General features: G+C 40.7%; 2 pseudogenes; one reads left to right on the top strand and one right to left on the bottom strand.

The window, feature by feature from the left end:
• The first annotated feature begins 4,086 nt into the window (after positions 1 to 4,086).
• Positions 4,087 to 4,620, top strand: LOC131408250 (large ribosomal subunit protein uL23-like; annotated as a pseudogene).
• Positions 4,621 to 8,086: 3,466 nt separating this feature from the next.
• On the bottom strand, positions 8,087 to 10,629 carry LOC131412038 (serine/threonine-protein kinase MARK2-like; annotated as a pseudogene).
• Positions 10,630 to 17,160: the final 6,531 nt, after the last annotated feature.

The raw sequence follows: 17,160 nt of genomic DNA on the forward strand, positions 1-17,160 counted from the left end.
ATTGTTGTTTAAATGTTTAAGTTAGGTAGATTGTAAAATTGCTGCAAATTCCTCTCATCCCAGATTGCACTCCCCTTTGCCAAATGACTTTGTCTTATGGACTCTTTCCATCAAGAGACGAGTCTATTTCTCCACCTCTTGAATCTGGTGGCCATATGATCTGCTTTGGTCAAAGGAACATTAAGAAATGTGATGCAAGCAGAGGCTTGAAAACTGTTTGTGTATTGGGCTTTCCCTCTCTTGCTGCTAGGACCCCTTTTGTCACCAGTACGAAGCCCACATCAGCCTACTAGAAGATGAGAAAACACAGGGAGCAAAGACTGGGGCCCACAGGAGGCCCCTACACCAACCGTTCTGCCAACCACCAGGCATGTGAGTGAAGCCACCCTGTCTTAGTCCATGTGGGCTGCTTAACAAAATACCAGAGACTGAATGGTGTATAAACAACAGACATTTATTTCTCACAGTCCTGAAGGCTGGAAAGTCCAAGATCACGGTGCAACAGACAGATTCGGTGTCTGGTGAGAGCCTTGTTCATAGACAGGTGTCTTCTCACTATGTCCTTACATGGCAGAAGGGGCGAGGGAGCTCTCTGAGGTCTTATGATGTGATTTATGATAAATATATATTTGGTCTTCATCCTGTTCATGTCACAGAGCTCCTAAGACCCTTGGAATTTCTTAAGTAATTTGAGCAATAAAGGTGTCTTTTGTTATTCATAACAAGCTTCTTTCAACTGCACCTTAGTTTATGTTAAGGAAGTGACTTTTGGAAAGCTCCTAAGGATAGGGGCTGGTTGTCAGGGGAACCAACCTTGTGATTAGAGGGTTGGAACTTTCAGCTTCACCCCTTGACCTCTGGGGAGGGGAGAGGGGCTGGAGATTGAGTTTGATCACTAAAGGCCAATGATTTACTCAATTGTGTCTATGTAAGGAAGTCTCCAAAAACCCCCAAAAGGATGGGCTTCCGAGAGCTTCCAGGTTGGTGAACAAGGCACCCGTGTGTTGGGAGGGTGGTGCACCCCAAACTCCGTGGGAGCAGAAGATCCTGTATTCAGATCCTCTGGATCTCACCCTGTGTATCTCTTCATTTGGCTGTTCATTCATATCCATAATATCCTTTGTAATAAACTGGTAATCTAGTAATTAACTGTTTTCCTGAGTTCTGTGAGCCTCTCTAGCAGATTAATCAAACCCAAAGAGGAGTTGGTGGGAACTTCTGATTTATAACTTGTTGGTCAGAAGCGCAATTAACAACCAGGACTTGCAATTGGCATCTGAGGTTGTGGGGAGTGGGCAGTCTTGTGGGACGGAGCCCTTACACTGTAGGATTTGATGCTAACTCCAGGTCAGAATTGAGTTAAATTGTAGGACATCCAGCTGGTGTCTCAGAATTGCTTGGTGTGGGGAAAAACCCCCACACATCTGATGTTAGAAGTGAAGTCAAATGAAGTGTAGTGTGAGAGAAGAGGAGATACTGTCAACCCCCAAAAACAGAAACCAATTTAAGAGGCGAAGTGTTTATTTGGGATCAAAGGATTGCAACTCAGGAAGTACAGATTCAGGTAGAAATCCAAATAGTGTCCCAATTACAGGAGAGGGGCTTAGGGTTTTTATGAAAAAGGGAAGATGAAGTGAGTTGTATTAAAGAAGAGTTCATTGGTGCTAGGTGTGGTAAGGCTACGTTTGCACTTCATAGATTGGCCTGAGGTTCGATCATCAAGCAAAAGGCTAGACTTGTACTTCATTGATTGGTTAGCGATTCGGTCATCAGCAAAGTCCAGTTCCATCAGTCTTTACAGACAGGTTATTCTTGTCGTTACTGACTTCTTGGAATGTTGGCAGTTTGGTCCAGTTTGGAAGACAAAGAAAACAAGACTTGCAAGGCATTTCCTCTGAAATGGCTGCTCCGGCTCTATTTTAATATGTCTCCACTCATATCATCTTTCACAGTACTCAGAAGAGTTTTTTCTCTAAACAGGTCTTTTTTTTTTTTTCTTTTTTGTGAGGAAGATTAGCCCTGAGCTAACGTCTATTGCCAATCCTCCTCTTTTTGCTGAGGAAGATTGGCCCTGGGCTAACATCCATGCCCATCTTCCTCTACTTTATATGGGACACCCTCACAGCATGGCTTGATAAGCAGTATGTCAGTCTGGGCCTGGGATCCAAACCTGTGAACCCCAGGCTGCCAAAGTGGAGCGTGCAAACTTAACCGCTATGCCACTGGGCCAGCCCCAACAGGTCTCTTTTTTTTAGGAGCCCTCATTCATGAGGGCTCCACCGTCATGACCTAGTCACCTCTCAAAGGCCCTACCTCCTAATACCATCACATTGGGGATTAGGTTTCAACATATGAATTTTGGGGAGACACAAGCATTCAGCCTATAGTATACCCGAAAACCTCTAGGCCCAGCCAAACAGTTGACAACAGACATTTGCCAAGCTGGCCCAAACCAGAAGAACCTACAGTAGATCCACAGTAGAATCCAGTAGATCCACAGAATCATGAGCAATAATACATATTTGCTGCTTTAAGCCACCAAGTTTTATAGTATTTTATTATGTAGCAAAGCTGATACAAACTCTATTTTTAAAAAATTTCAACCCAAATCCTTAGTCTATTGGAAAGATTGGCAAGCTAAAGCCGTTAGGCTAGTCCTCTGTTTTTGTAAGTAAAGTTTTATTGGAACACAGTTAATTTACGTATTTTTTTCCAGCTTTATTGAGATATAATTGACATATAACATTGTGTAAGTTTAAGGTGTACAGTGTGATTATTTGATACATGTGTATATTGTGAACTGATTACCACCATAGGGTTAGTTAACATCTCCATCACCTCATCTAATGTACAGAATGGTGACTATAGTTAGCAATACTGTATTACCTGTATATACCCGAAAGTTGCTAGGAGAGTGGATCTTAAATGTTCTCACCACAAAAAAAGGTAATTATTTTATATATTTTCTATGGCTTCTTTTGAGCAATTATGGCTGAGTAGTTGTGACAGACGCCAGATAGCCCTCAAAGACTAGAATATTTACTATCTGACCCTTTAAGAAAAAATGTGCCGACCCCTACAATTTGTGTTTTTCTAATTGCTGTATAGGAATTCTTCTTCTTGGTGCTAATTCTTTCTTGGTTGCATTTATTGAAAATATTTGTTCCAAGTTTGTAACTTATTTCACTTTCTTTAAGGTGTCTTTTGATGACAAACAAGTTCTTAATTTTAAATAGCCAAATTGATAAATCTTTTTTTCATGGTCAATTCTTTTTATGTCTTGTTTAGAAATCATTTCCTACCTCAAGGTAAAAAAATATTTACTTAATGTTTTCTATTTAAAACTAAAAGTTTCGTTTTTTACGTTTATGTCCTTAATACATCTAGAGTTGATTTTTGGATATAGTGTGAGGCAGGGGTCCAATTTCTTGTTTTCTATATGGATTGCATTTTTTTTTTCACAGCTCTATTTATTGAATAGTTACTCCTTACCGTACTGATGCCATGTGCCACTTGTGTCATCTATCAAAATATTATATAAGTGTGTTTGTTTCTGAGCTCTTTATTCTATTCTATCCTGTCCTACCCTACTCTGCCCTATCTTATCCTATTCCATTCCATTCTGCTCTACTCATCAATTTATCTGACCGTGCGCAAATATGACTGTCTGAATTATTATAGCTTCATAATAATCCTGATCGTTTGTAGGGTAAGTCCCCTCTCCTGCTCTTCTTTGGGTGATCTTAGCCATTCTTGGTCCTTTCCTCTTCCATATATATTTTAGAATCATCTTGTCAAGTTCCATGTAAAACCATGTTGAGATTTAGCATTGAATCTGGATAAATTTGGAGAGAATGGATCTCCACAATATTGTCTTTCTACCCATGGACATGGTAAATATTTCTCTTTTTATTTAGGTCTTATTAATATCTTAATAAAGTTTTATAATTTCCATCATAGTTCTGACACATCTTTAGTTAGATTGTTTTCTTATCCTGATATTCTCTGAACTACTGTAAATGGATTTTTTAAATTATATTTTCTAATTGTTTGTTGCTGATATATAGAAATGCAACTTAAAAAATATTAATCCTTTTCATGAAGGTGGCACCAAAAGTGAAGGAAGCCCCTGCTCCTCCCAAAGCCGAAGCCAAAGGCTTTGAAGGCCAAGAAGGCAGTGCTGAAACATGTCCACAGCCACAGAAAAAAGATCTTCATGTCACCCACCTTCCAGCAGCAGCTCAGGAGGCAGTCCAAATAGCCTCAGAAGAGTGCCTCCAGGAGAAACAAGCTTGACCACCATGCTGTCATCAAGTTCCCCCTGGCTACCAAATCGGCCATGAAGAAGATAGAAGACAGCAGCACATTTGTGTTCATTGTGGATGTCGAAGCCAACAAGCACCAGATCAGAATGGCTGTGAAGAAGCTCTGTGACATTGACATGGCCAAGGTCAACACCCTAATCAGGCCTGATGATAGAGAGAAGGCATATGTTCAACTGGCTCCTAACTATGATGCTTTGTATATTGCCAACAAAACTGAGATCATCTAAACTGAGTCTAGCCAGCTAATTCTAAATATAAATTTTTTCACCATAAAAAAAAAATCTTAGGGGCTGGCCCCGTGGCGCAAGAGGTTAAGTGCGCGCGCTCTGCTGCGGCGGCCCGGGGTTCGCCAGTTCGGATCCCGGGTGCGCACCGACGCACTGTTTGGCAAGCCATGCTGTGGTGGCGTCCCATATAAAGTGGAGGAAGATGGGCACAGATGTTAGCCCAGGGCCAGTCTTCCTTGGCATAGAAAGAGGAGGATTGGCAGATGTTAGCACAGGGCTGATCTCCTCAGAAAAGAAAAAAACAAAACAAAAAAATCTTATAACCAGCCTACTTGCTAAACTCTATTATTTCTAATAATTTATCCAGATATATACTTTTGAGTTTTCTTTTTAAATAATCATATGTTATGCAATTAACTATAGATTTTATTCTCGTCCAATTCTTAGAACTCATTTCTTTTTCTTATCTTATTGTACTGGCTCAGACTTTCACAATGTGAATAGAAGTGGTATTAGTGGGATCCCATCCCATTCTTGATTTTAAAAAGAATGATTCTAGCATTTTCCCATTTAAAAGATTGCTCTAGATTATTTATATTTTTGTGTCTTTTTGGTATGCCCTGATCGTTCTTTGAGCCCTTCCTTACTTTCTGGAGCCAAAAGATATTGCAGGTTTATCTTGTATTTTCCCTCCCTAGCCCTGGAATCAGCCATTTCTCTGAAGAGCCTTGGTTTCTTAAGTGGAGGATAATATATAGAAACCAAGATCTGGGCACTAGAGGTACTCGCTGTTACTGGAATGTCATTCTTGTTATCTTTTAGTGGACAGAATGGACACATACACACACATATATATATTTGTCTATCTATATTAAAACCATGAGTTCACACTAATACTTCCAATTGCAATCCAACACGACAAGGTTTATTCTTGCCTTACTCTTTTCCATGTTTGTGACTTGTTTTCCAGTGAGAACCCTTATTTCTATTATCTTTGATGTGTTTAATTATTTGCTCAATTCCCCCTGTATGTAACTAAAGTCTTGCTTTGGTTAAAAAACACCAGAGAGGGGGAGGAGAAGGAGAAGGAACAGAGAAAGGAAGAAGGAGGAAGGAGGAAGAGTTTTGATTTTTGTCTTTATTTTACAGAACCATCTGCCTTTTCCCACAAACACGGAAGAAAAGACACAGAAGGGCAGGGGAAGGGAGAAGCGCCTCAGGGGAAACAGACCAGTCCAGTCTCTGCCTTTGGGGTGGCTTTGAGTGGCAGGCCAGCACATGGAGCCAGCTGGCCCCTCCTCTTGTCTTCCAGGTGGTTCCTGGCAACGTTTTTATTTATTTATTTATTTATTTATTTATTTATTTATTTATTTATTTATTTATTGTGAGGAATGTCAGCCCTGAGCTAACATCCATGCCAATCCTCATCTTTTTGCTGAGGAAGACTGGCCCTGGGCTAATATCTGTGCCCATCTTCCTCCACTTTATATGGGACGCCACCACAGCATGGCCTGACAAGTGGTGCATCAGTGTGTGTCCAGAATCCAAACACGGGCCGCCAGCAGCGGAGTGTGTGCACTTAACCGCTACGCCACGGGGCCGGCCCCTATTTATCTATTTTTTAAAAACAGCTTTATTCAGATAACAGTATAGTTCACATACCATACAATTCACCTATTTAAAGTATACAATTCAGTGTGTCTTAGTATAGTCACAGATATGTGCAGCCATCACCACAGTTAATTTTAGAACATTTTCATTACCACAGAGAGAACCTTTGTACCTTTACCATCACTCTCCTGTCCCCCCATCCTTCCAACTCTAAGCAACCACTAATCTGATTTCTAATGCATCCTCTCTATAGATTTGCCTATTCTGGACATTTCATATAAATAGAATCATATAATATGTCTTTTGTGACTAGCCTCTTTCACTTAGCGTAATGTTTCCAAGGTTCATCCATGGTGTAGCCTGTAGCAGTACTTCATTCCTTTTCATGGCTAAGTAATATTTGATTGCATGGCTATAACACATTTTGTTTATCCATTCATCCATTGATGGACAGTTGGGTTGTTTCCACTTTTTGGCTTTTGTGAATAGACTGCTTTAGACATTTGTGTACAGGTTTTTATGTGAACATTTGTTTCAGTTCTTTTGGGTATATACCTAGGAGTGGAAATACAAGGTCATATGGTAATTCTATACTTAGCTTTTTGAGGAACCACCGTTTTCCATAGTGGCAATACTGTTTTACATTTCCACCAGCAATGTATGAGGGTTCCAATTCTCTACATCCTTGCACATGTTATTTCTGTTTTGTTTTTGTTTTATTATAGCCATCTTATTGGGTTTGAAGTGGTTTTGATTTGCGTTTCCCTAATGACTAATGATGTTGAGCATCTTTTCGTGTGTTTATTGGCCATTTTTATATCTTCTTTGGAAAAATGTTTATTCAAGTCTTTTGTCCATTTTTTGAGTTGTTTGTCTTTTTGTTGTTGAGTTTATATTCTGGATGCTAGGCCCTTATCAGAAATGTGATTTGCAACTAGTTTCTCCCATTCTGAGGTTGTCTTTTCACTTTCTTGATTATATCCTTTGATGCACAGAAGTTTTTAATAATAATGAAGTCCATTTTGTTTTTTCTTTTGTTGTTTGTGCTTTTGGTGTCATATCTAAGAAACCATTGCCAAATCTGAGGTTTTGAAAATTTACCCCTATGTTTTCTAAGAGTTTTATTATTTCAGCTCTTACATTTAGGTCTTTGAACTTTTGAGTAAATTTTTATAAATGTTGTGAGCTAAGGGTCCAAATATATGCTTTAGCATGTGGCTATCCACTTGTCCCAACACAATTTGTTAAAAAGACTATTCTTTCCCCATTGAATGGTGTTGGCATCCTTGTCAAAAATCAGTTGACCATAAACACATTGGTTTATTTCTGGGCTCTTAATTCTCTATATGTCTATTCTTATGCCAGTACCACTCTCTTTTGGTTACTGTTGCTTTGTAGAAAGTTTTGAAGTGTGAGTCCTCCAACTTTGTTCTTTTTCAAGACTGTTTTGGATATTCCGGGTCCCTTGCAATTCTATATAAATTTTAGAATCGGACCGTCAATTTCTACAGAGAAATCAGCTGGGATTCTGATAGAGATTGTGTTGAATCTGTAGATCAATTTTAGGAGTATTCCTGGCAGCCTTTAAAAAAAAGACTGTTTTTTAAAAAGCAGTTTTAGGTTCACAACAAAAGTGAGAGGAAGGTATAGAGATTTTCCATATCTCCCCTGCTCCAACAAATGCACAGCCTCCCCCATTATCAACATCTCCCACCAGAGTGGTGCATTTGTTAAAATTGATGAACCTACATTGACACATCATTATCACCTAAGGTCCATAGTTTATGTTAGGATTCACTCTTGGTGTTGTACATTCTGTGGGTCTTGACAAATGTATAATGACGTATATCCACCATTATAGTATCATATAGAGTAGTTTCACTGCCCTAAATCTGGCAGCATTTTAAAGCTTAATGTCTTTGGTTATTTTAGAGGCAGTGCTTTTGAGGGCCATGAAGTTGCTAGGTATGTGTTTAAATGAATGAGAGACCACTGTGGGAGTTTGCACATCTCCACCTTCCACTGTGGGAATCCTTCTTGGCCCTGGGGTGCCATGTATGCAGAGCAACAACATTTCTTGTTCAGCTCGTACTGGCAGCTATTTGTGTTGAGCACCTTGCTGAATTTTCTCATCATATCATTGGGCTCCATGGAGCTTGTGATTTTCATACTCCACGTTCAGTGCAGAGTGTGGCTTGGCCTCTCCGGGTTTCAGTGTCTCCACTTGATCTTTGTTTTCAGGTTCTTTCAAGTTCCTTCTGGCAAATATGAAACAAAGATGTCTCTATATAAACTTGAAGAACTTGCCAAAGCCTCCAGTGGCCCAGTGCTGGCCATGGCCATTGCCAGAGGGAGAGGCTAGCGTTATATGGGGCAAAATTTGGTGGTCCTGTACCTGTTGGAGCTGCCCTAGTGTGTATGGAGTTTTCCTTTGGATACATTCTTGGGAAAATTGGTTACATCTGGAGTCCCAGCACTGCTGCTGATGCTGTGGGTCAAGGGGGAGGCCACAGGGACACACTGGGGGACATTGCTGGGCTGCAGCACCTTACAGTTACCCTCTGTGAGGTGCAGCCCAGAGGCATGGTTGGGGTTATACCCAGGCCATCTTGGATTCCTAGTGCTGTCAGGGCAGGACCGGGGAGACTGCAGGAGAAGCAGAAGCCCTGAAGGCCCTGGACCCTGGCATGATTAGGCTGTCACTGCCCTTCTGCATAGAGGCCTGGCCAAGGCTGACTCTCTCCCAAGGTGGGGAATTCCTCCTCTGATTTGTGCTGATAGAGATGCTGCTGTTTGCAGTTGGGCCAAGGGTAGGTGTCTTCTTCTCCAAGCAGGATAGTGGGCTGGCAGGCATGATGACTGTGCTGCTGGCTTTCTGCTCTGTATCCTGATCCTCCTCAGGATCTGTCTTGCTCCTCTGAGTATTCTTAGAGTAGCAACTGTTATGGACTGTATTGTGTCTGCCCTAAGTTCATATATTGAACCCCTCACCCCCAATGTAACTGTATTTGGAGATAAGGCCTTTAAAGAGGTGATAAAGGTCATATCATCAGGTCATAAAGTGATAAAGGTGATATCATGAGCTCTAATTTAATAAGTGGTGTCCTTATATGAAGAGGAGGCACTAGGGATGCACAGGCACAAAGAAAAAGCCATGTGAGGACACAATGAGAAGGTGACTGTCTGCAAGCCAGGAAGAGAGACCTCACTAGAAACCAGCCCTGATAGCACCTTGATCTTGAACTTCCAGCCTCCAGAACTATGAGAAAATAAATTTCTGTTGTTTAAGCCACCCATTCTGTGCTATTTTGTTATGACAGCCCTAGCAGATTAATACAGCAATTAAAAGTAGGAATGAGGGGCTTGCTGAAACTCAGTGCTTGTGGTTGGCAGAGACCCCAGTGCTGTACTTTGTGGCATAGGGAGGGAGTGCTGCTGAAGGCTGGGGCTTCAAGGTGAGGGTGTAGACCTGCAGCTTGGATCTCTGAAGCCCAGGAGCAGATGGGTGGTCATCACCTCGTTTTACCTCTGGCCCACCAGCAAGTCCTGGATCTCTTGCCATGTGTAACCCATGGACACCATCAACTCAGCCTTCCGGGTCCTTGTAGTCAGAGGGCGACTACATAAAGCTTTAGTTCCTCATCTTCATGACCACATTCGTCCATGGATCCTCCATGATTTGTTCTAAAGTGCCTTTCTTGCTAGGACATTGAGAATGAGAAATTTCTTGAGCAGGTTTTAACATTCCATGCAATAGTCAAAGGGAATATGGTATATTTTGCCCAGTACTTCCTCCTGCGGCTCCTTGAAGTTCTGTCCATCAAAGACAGGGATCCACTGACCAGTGTGTAGAGGATGACTCCCAGGTTCCACACAGCCACAGTGGGTGAGAACACCATACTTTTGGCCCTGGGAGAGTTCCAGGGCAGCATAAAGGGGGACTGTTCCCGAGGGTATCCAACTTATTGCCAAAGGTGAATGAGTTGCTGAAGCCAAAGTCTGCAATCTTGATGTTCATGTCAGCATCCAAGAGCTGGTTTTCTGACTTTAAGTCTCTATGGAAAATAAACTTCTGGTGCCAATACTGTAGCAGACACTATCTGGCAGAATTTGGCTTGGATCTTTTTTTCTTTCATACTGCCATGAGCCACTAGATACTCACCTCCACTAGTGTCACACCCACGTTGTGACAAGGACTCTTGTCCTCAGTCTCTATCACTTCAAATAATCTCACCATGTTGGAATGATTCAAAGCCTTGTGATTTTTACTTTTTGGGATAGACTCTGGAGGCTGGAGGAATTCTGTTGAGTCTTGTCAGTGATCTTCATGGCTACCTCTTCCCAGTCAGGATGTGTCACGCCAGTTTCACCATGGTGAAAGTACCCTTGCTGATGGTCTCAAGTTGCTGGTTGTTGCCGACATGAGTCTCCTCCTCAGCAGAGACGGCTGAGAGGCCCTGCGGCATGTTGGGTTTCCTGCTGGGCTTGAAAGCAAAGTGGCTCAAGGTCAGCCTAAACCTGGGAAAAGCTAGTGAGAAGCTTGGTCCAGGTCACCTCAAAAAAGAAAAAAATCACTTCCCAAGACCACCTGATGAACTGATCTTTATAATGGAATCAAAACACGATGGCAGACTAAAATAAAAATCAACTAAATAAAAAAACTAAGTAAAAAAAGAAATGAGAAAAAAGAATAAATAAAAAGGAAAAAAATGAGAAAAAGAACAAAAGAGAAGAGAAAACCATAATAAAAAAAAAGAAAAAAATGAGAAAAAGAAAAAATTGAGAAAAATAAAAGAAAAAGTGAGAAAAAATAAAGAAAATGGCAAAATGAGAAAAAGAAAAAAATCAGTAACAAATGAAATATACAGAAAGCCACAATGCCAAGGAGAAAACAAGCTAACTTTGGTCAAATGTCCCTTGGGTCATTGAAAACCAGCTTCCTCAGCTAGAAGGACAGCAAACCTAGCCCCAACCAAGGACTTATATAGGTGCTTGGAATTCCATAATAATGGCTCCTTATGAGGTCATGGGAAGAAAAGGACCTATCATGGCTGATGATAATCCACAGTGATTTCCTCATTTTTTTGGTCTCGAGAACCCTTTAGTTTTTAAAAACAATTAATGAGAACCTCAAACAGCTTTTGGTTTATGTGGGCTATAACTGTCGATATTTACCTTATTAGAAATCAAAACCTGTATGAAGCTTCAGTGGCTTTTTCATTTCTAGGTTGAATAGCTGTAATAATTTTTTATCTCAGTGTATTTTTAAATGTCCAAATATGTGGGGATTTTTCATTTATCTTTTTATTAAGTTCTTTTTTCATTTTATTCATATTTCAGTTTGTATCTGTAAGATAGAAGGACTCTATATAAAAAATACAACTAAAATACCATTCTAAAAACAATAATTCCTCAATATCATCATATATTCAGTGTTAAAAATTTTAATTCTTAAACATTTTCAAATTTTGTGTTTTTCAGATTAAATGCTTGAATCAGGATCCAAAAATGGTCCACGTATTGGGATTGGTTGATATGTCTTTTATGCCTCTTTTAATCTATCAGTTTCCACCCCATCTCGTTTTTCCACCTTGTAATTTATTTTTGAGGAACTCAAGGTATTAATTTCCTACTGTTTGGATTTTGCTGATTGTTGTCCTGTGGTGTACATTAGTGAGTTTCTCTGTACTTCCTGTAAACTGATAGTTAAATCTCAAGGTTTGATCAGATTTAGATGTGGTCTTTTTGATGGGACTCCTTCATGGATGGTGTTGTGTTGTTTTATCGGGAGGCACGTGATGTCTGATGGTCTCTCTTTTTGTGACGTTAGCAGGCTTCCATGCTCATTGCTGAGATCCACTAAATCATGACAAGTAGCAAAATACTAAATCTATCAATAATCCCTTCACTTATTAGCTGAATACTTCTATAAGAGAAAAATGTCTTCTCATCAACTTCTAACTCAATTACCTTGTGATCATTGATTATGGTCTTTATGATTCCTGTTCTTAAAATTTGTTGAGGCTTTTTTAATGGTCTAATATCTTATCTTTAAGAGAATATCATATCTTTAATGGTTTAATACCTTTTTGTCAATTGTTTTTCATGTAGGGCTTCCAGGTGAAATTTCCCTTGAACAAATGTTTCTGCATCAAAAAGGTATTTTGAATGGTTCTGAACTAAGCCAAAGGAGTAAATGGCTAAGTGAGGAATTTTGGCATCAGAAATATCATTTTGGATATTTGAGGTCCTGAGAATATTTGAGATCTTGTTAGAGCTGAAAAAATATAAAGTCAACTATGTACAGCACTACCAACAGTCCTTGGCCATGTGCCCAACACGCAATACATGTTCAGTGTATGTTAGCCATTGTTAATATCACAGAATCTAACCATCTTATTTTATATGTGGGAAACGGGGGCTCATTCATTTGTTTGTTCATTCAACAAATGTTTCCTGAGCCCTTGTGCTATGGAGGAGGCACTATTCTAGGTGCTGGGTAAACTGCAGAACAAAGTCCCTGAGTTTGCTGTGCTTTGTTGTGGGGTGGAGGAAACAACAAGTTAACAAATTAACAGATAAGTTGAGAGGTTGATAAAGGCTATGAAGGAAATAAACAGGGTGATGTGTTAGTGCTGCTGGGTGGGACACTACTTTAGATGGGGTGCTAACATTTAATAGGAGACCTCCTTGACAGGAAGGAGCCCAATATGCAAAGATCTAGGAAAAGGACTTTCCAAGCAGAGGGTACCGCAAGGGCAAATGCTCTGGGGCGGGAACAAGCTTGGCATGATGGAGTTGCATAAAGGCAATCAGTGTGGCTAACTCTAAGTGAGCAGGCAGAAGAGTGGTGGAAGGTTAGTCTAGAGAGGCAGGTGGGGCCAGAGACAAGAATCCAGCTTTTCTGGTTGATTCCTCACTGGTACATTTTGTATCTCACTTTGCATGATTCTGGGGCCCTGATAGCTGTATTTGTTCAGCAGAACATGTGCAGCTGCAGAATACAGTGTTTTAAACATCACTTCCCTCACCCTGTCTGCCCCTGCTCCAAAGTCTAAATCTGTCCTTTAGGAAGCCAGTTCTGAAGGAAACATGGTCCCTTGCTGCAGCCTGGATTTTGCTTCTGGTGGTCGCAGCCTCCGTGTTCCCAGGGGCCGCTGGCATGAGGTGCCGATTTGAGCAAGGTTGGAGAGCCAGCCCCTGGATGATTCCTGCTTTGCGCTCTGCCCTGACCTCTGGTGGACTCGGCCTGTTAAGACATAGACCAAGCTAGAATCTGAAAGTCTTGGCCTCTTGTCCCCACCTGCCGGTATTTGGCTCGGAGTGTGCACTGTATTGTGAAGGCCGCCAGCACCTGTGGAGAGGCAGAATTTCAGACACTGCCATGGGGTGGCCAGATGGCTTTTGACCATCCAACACCTCTTGCCTTGGTACAAGAACCATCCTTTAAAGTTTGCATGGCATCAATCCTGCCCATCTCCCAGGCACAATGGGTGGGCAGAGGACCCAGCCTGACCAATGAGAGTGCTCCACTCCTTTGGCCTCAGGGATTGATTCAGAAAAAGCACATGACCCAAACTGGGCAAATCAGGTCTTCTCTAAGAGTTGGTACTAGGACTTTGGAAGAGAGGGCATTTCTCTTTCTCTTGGATCTCGAATTTTATAGATCCTTGTATACCTGGATTGCCAGTAGCCATCTCTTTGTCTAGTTGGAGACAGGTTGCCTGAGAATTAAAGCAACACTGAGGAGGCAGGTGGGCTCTGGAAATTCGAAGGGAGCCATCATTTAAGCTCCTGCTTCTGGGTGTGCCTAGACTGTGCCAATAAATTCCTTTTTTCTCTGAAGCTAGTTTCAGTTGAGTTTCTATCACTTGCAACTGGAAATCTCCTAATTGATATGACAATCAGTGCTTGCCATTGTTATTATTAGTAGTAGATAATCAAAAGTAAGTTTGAATTAAATACACTGTGGCACTTCCCTTTATGACACTCACCACATTTGTAATTATATATAGTGATCAGTGTGACTATTTTAAAATGTTGGTCTCTCGCTCCATCAGCAGAGATCATATTTTACTCATCGCTCTAGTGATGGAAAATATGTAGTAAGGGTATTATTTATGAAACTTTCATTTCAGTTATGTATGTGGCATGTATGTGTGTGTTGGCACTGGTTCCTTATGTAAAATGTATTTCTTATTGTGGGTTGCAGTGAAAAAAGTTTGATGCACACTTCTCTAAGCTACTCACAGGTTCATTTTCCCCCCTGTGATTGAGCTTGTATGCACCTGTGCGGTTCTTGCTAATTTCTGCATTCTTAAGTATGGAGAATTTCTTCTTGTTCTCCAGGTTCACAAATCACAAATTCCCTGAAGAACATTTTTTGCTCCCTCACAGCCATCATTGACTGACCCTACATGCTTTTTACAAAATTTGGTTGGTGAGTGCCGAATTTGGTGCTATATGCCTTTGAAGTTCTGTTCACAATCCTCAAGTACATAGTTCCCGTTGGTTATTAAATGACACACACAAAAAATGCATATTTAATAAGCACTTTGGTAGGTGATAGCCCACATCAATTGCATATAACACAAACAGACCAGTTGTGCTCATGTGTCACTTACTGGCACCCACATCAGACGAGCGAGATGAGGAAGACATCTTCCCTACTGTTCATCACACCGTGCGAGGGCAATGTGGGGCGCTGGTCCTCAGGCAGCTTCCGGGAAGGGTGGGTATGCATATAATAATTTCACGTGGTAAATGTTTGGTTTTCTTCGAGTCAGTAGCTACCCACAGCAATTCTTTGGAGACCCTTTCAAAAGCCAGTTTGAAAATTTGTTCCTTAAAGCATGGATTTTTATTAATAATGAGAACATATTAAAAATATCACGTTGTTGGTGAGAAAGCCCAAAAGCAGCCTTTGAATAAACTGGAGTAAATTATAACTTAAATCTACAAAATAGAATTAGGGTTTTAAATTTTTATTTATTTATTTTAAACACAAGAATTCAGTTTCTCATTGAAATGTTAAAAAAAAAAGTCAAGCTGAAAGTTCAAGGGGTTCTGGATCAGGTAGGGATGGCTGTGGAGACTGATCATTGAGTAAACGTTGTTGAAACACCCATTGTGTGTAAAGCACTGTGCCCAGTGTTGAGGAGACCAAGGAAAAAGCATGATATAGCAAGCTGCTTCAGGAAGCTATCCGACAGAAAAACTCCTATGTGTGTTCGTAGGATACGTTTAAAGGAAGTTCATCAAGATCTTGTGTGTAATTCATGGTAGAATATTAGAACCCCGATGTCTGTCGAAAAAGGAATAGTGACATACATTTTGGTAGAATCATGCAATGTGATAGCAGAAAGCCATTAAAAAGAAAGAGGTAGATCTTCAAGAAGGCCATGAGAAAAAAAGCACACTTTAATGTGAACAAAGCATGCTTCCGAAGAATCTCTCTCATTCACTGTTTTATTTCCAGTTCCTAGAACAGTCCCTAGCATATAGTAAGTGTTTGTAAATATTGCATAAATGAATGAATTATACTATGAAAGCATTTTAATAAAAATAAATATGGGGTAGCCACATACACACGGATATATATCAAACTATGAAGAGTGTTAGCTCTGAGGAGTGGGGTTTGGGGGCAGGGAAGGGGAGCTTTGGGAGGGCAGAGATCATATCTTGTTTGGGTCCCAATGCCTGTTAAGAGCAACTAGCATATTGTTTGCACTTAATATACAGGCTTACCATGAAGAATAGACAAATAGTAGTAGTTGTGAACTACTGTTGACTTATTACTTACTGAGTAATAATAATGACAATAGTCATTATTGACTATTTATTTACTGAGTGCCATATATACTCCATGCTGAGGGCTTTATATATGCTACCTTATTTTGTGCTCACAGCAATCCTTTAAGGTATTACTGTTACCCCCATTTTGTAGTTGAGAAATCTGGGGCTGTAAGGTTTGTAGGTGACTTCTCTACTGTCACACAGCTAGTAAGTGAGGAAACCAGGTTGAACCCTGGCCATCTGGCTCCAGTGCCTGTGTTCTTGACCACAGGGCATGCTGCCTCTAGTTGCCTAACTCATTTTTGTATTCTAAGCAGTGACTAGCAGGATGCCTTGAACATATTGGTTGCATCAGACACTGCTGGCTACTTACAAAGCAGCTGTTCCTCACTTCTCCCTAAGTTTCTGTCAACCTGCAATTTTGTTCAGGCTACAACATACTCTCAGAATATGGAGCACTCCCCTGAGTCCAGGGTATAAACCCAGTTTGGTAACGCCATTCCTCATTTGCTAGGGAGGTTTAGGAGTGGCCATGTGACTGAGTCGTGGTGAAGGAGATGGAAGGGGAAGTCTTCTCGGAGGGATTTTGCTTCTGAATAGAAGAGATGGTGAGGAGATAGCTTGTTTCTTCTGGTCTTAAATGTGGCTGTGTGAAGATGTGATGTTTGGAGCTGAGTCAGCCATATTGCTTGAAGCAAGAAGCCCAAATATAAAAAAAGATAACATGGTAAGGACTGCACAGCAGAAAGATAGAGAGAGTCTGGGTACTAGCTGACATTGCTAAGCCTCTGCAGTAGTCCTGAAACTGTCAGAAAGAGAATTAAATTGTGAAATCGTGCAAGCCACTGTTAGATATGCATTGCCATTTGTGGCTGAAAGCAATTCTAAGCTATACAGTGCTCTAAAAAAAGGCTTGTTGAGTTAAAAGTATTGATGAATTCAAGGATGTGACAATCTAGTTGGGGACATAAGCTATATTCGTTAAAACATAACCAACAAGGCACGACTATGTGTGCTGAGTGTGGAGTGAATAACACAGCTTGATGGGCCTATCAGGAAGGACTTCATGGAAGAGATAAAATGTGAACTGATCTTTGAAGGTTGGTAGTAGTAAAGGCGTGGATTTAACTATTAGTTGTGCAAAAAAAGTCACTTTAGTTTTTGGTAGCTCAACTTGGTCTCATGTTTGAGACTCCATTCTG

Source organism: Diceros bicornis, chromosome 1 (genome assembly GCF_020826845.1).
Source record: "Diceros bicornis minor isolate mBicDic1 chromosome 1, mDicBic1.mat.cur, whole genome shotgun sequence".
NCBI classification, from domain to species: Eukaryota; Metazoa; Chordata; class Mammalia; order Perissodactyla; family Rhinocerotidae; genus Diceros; species Diceros bicornis.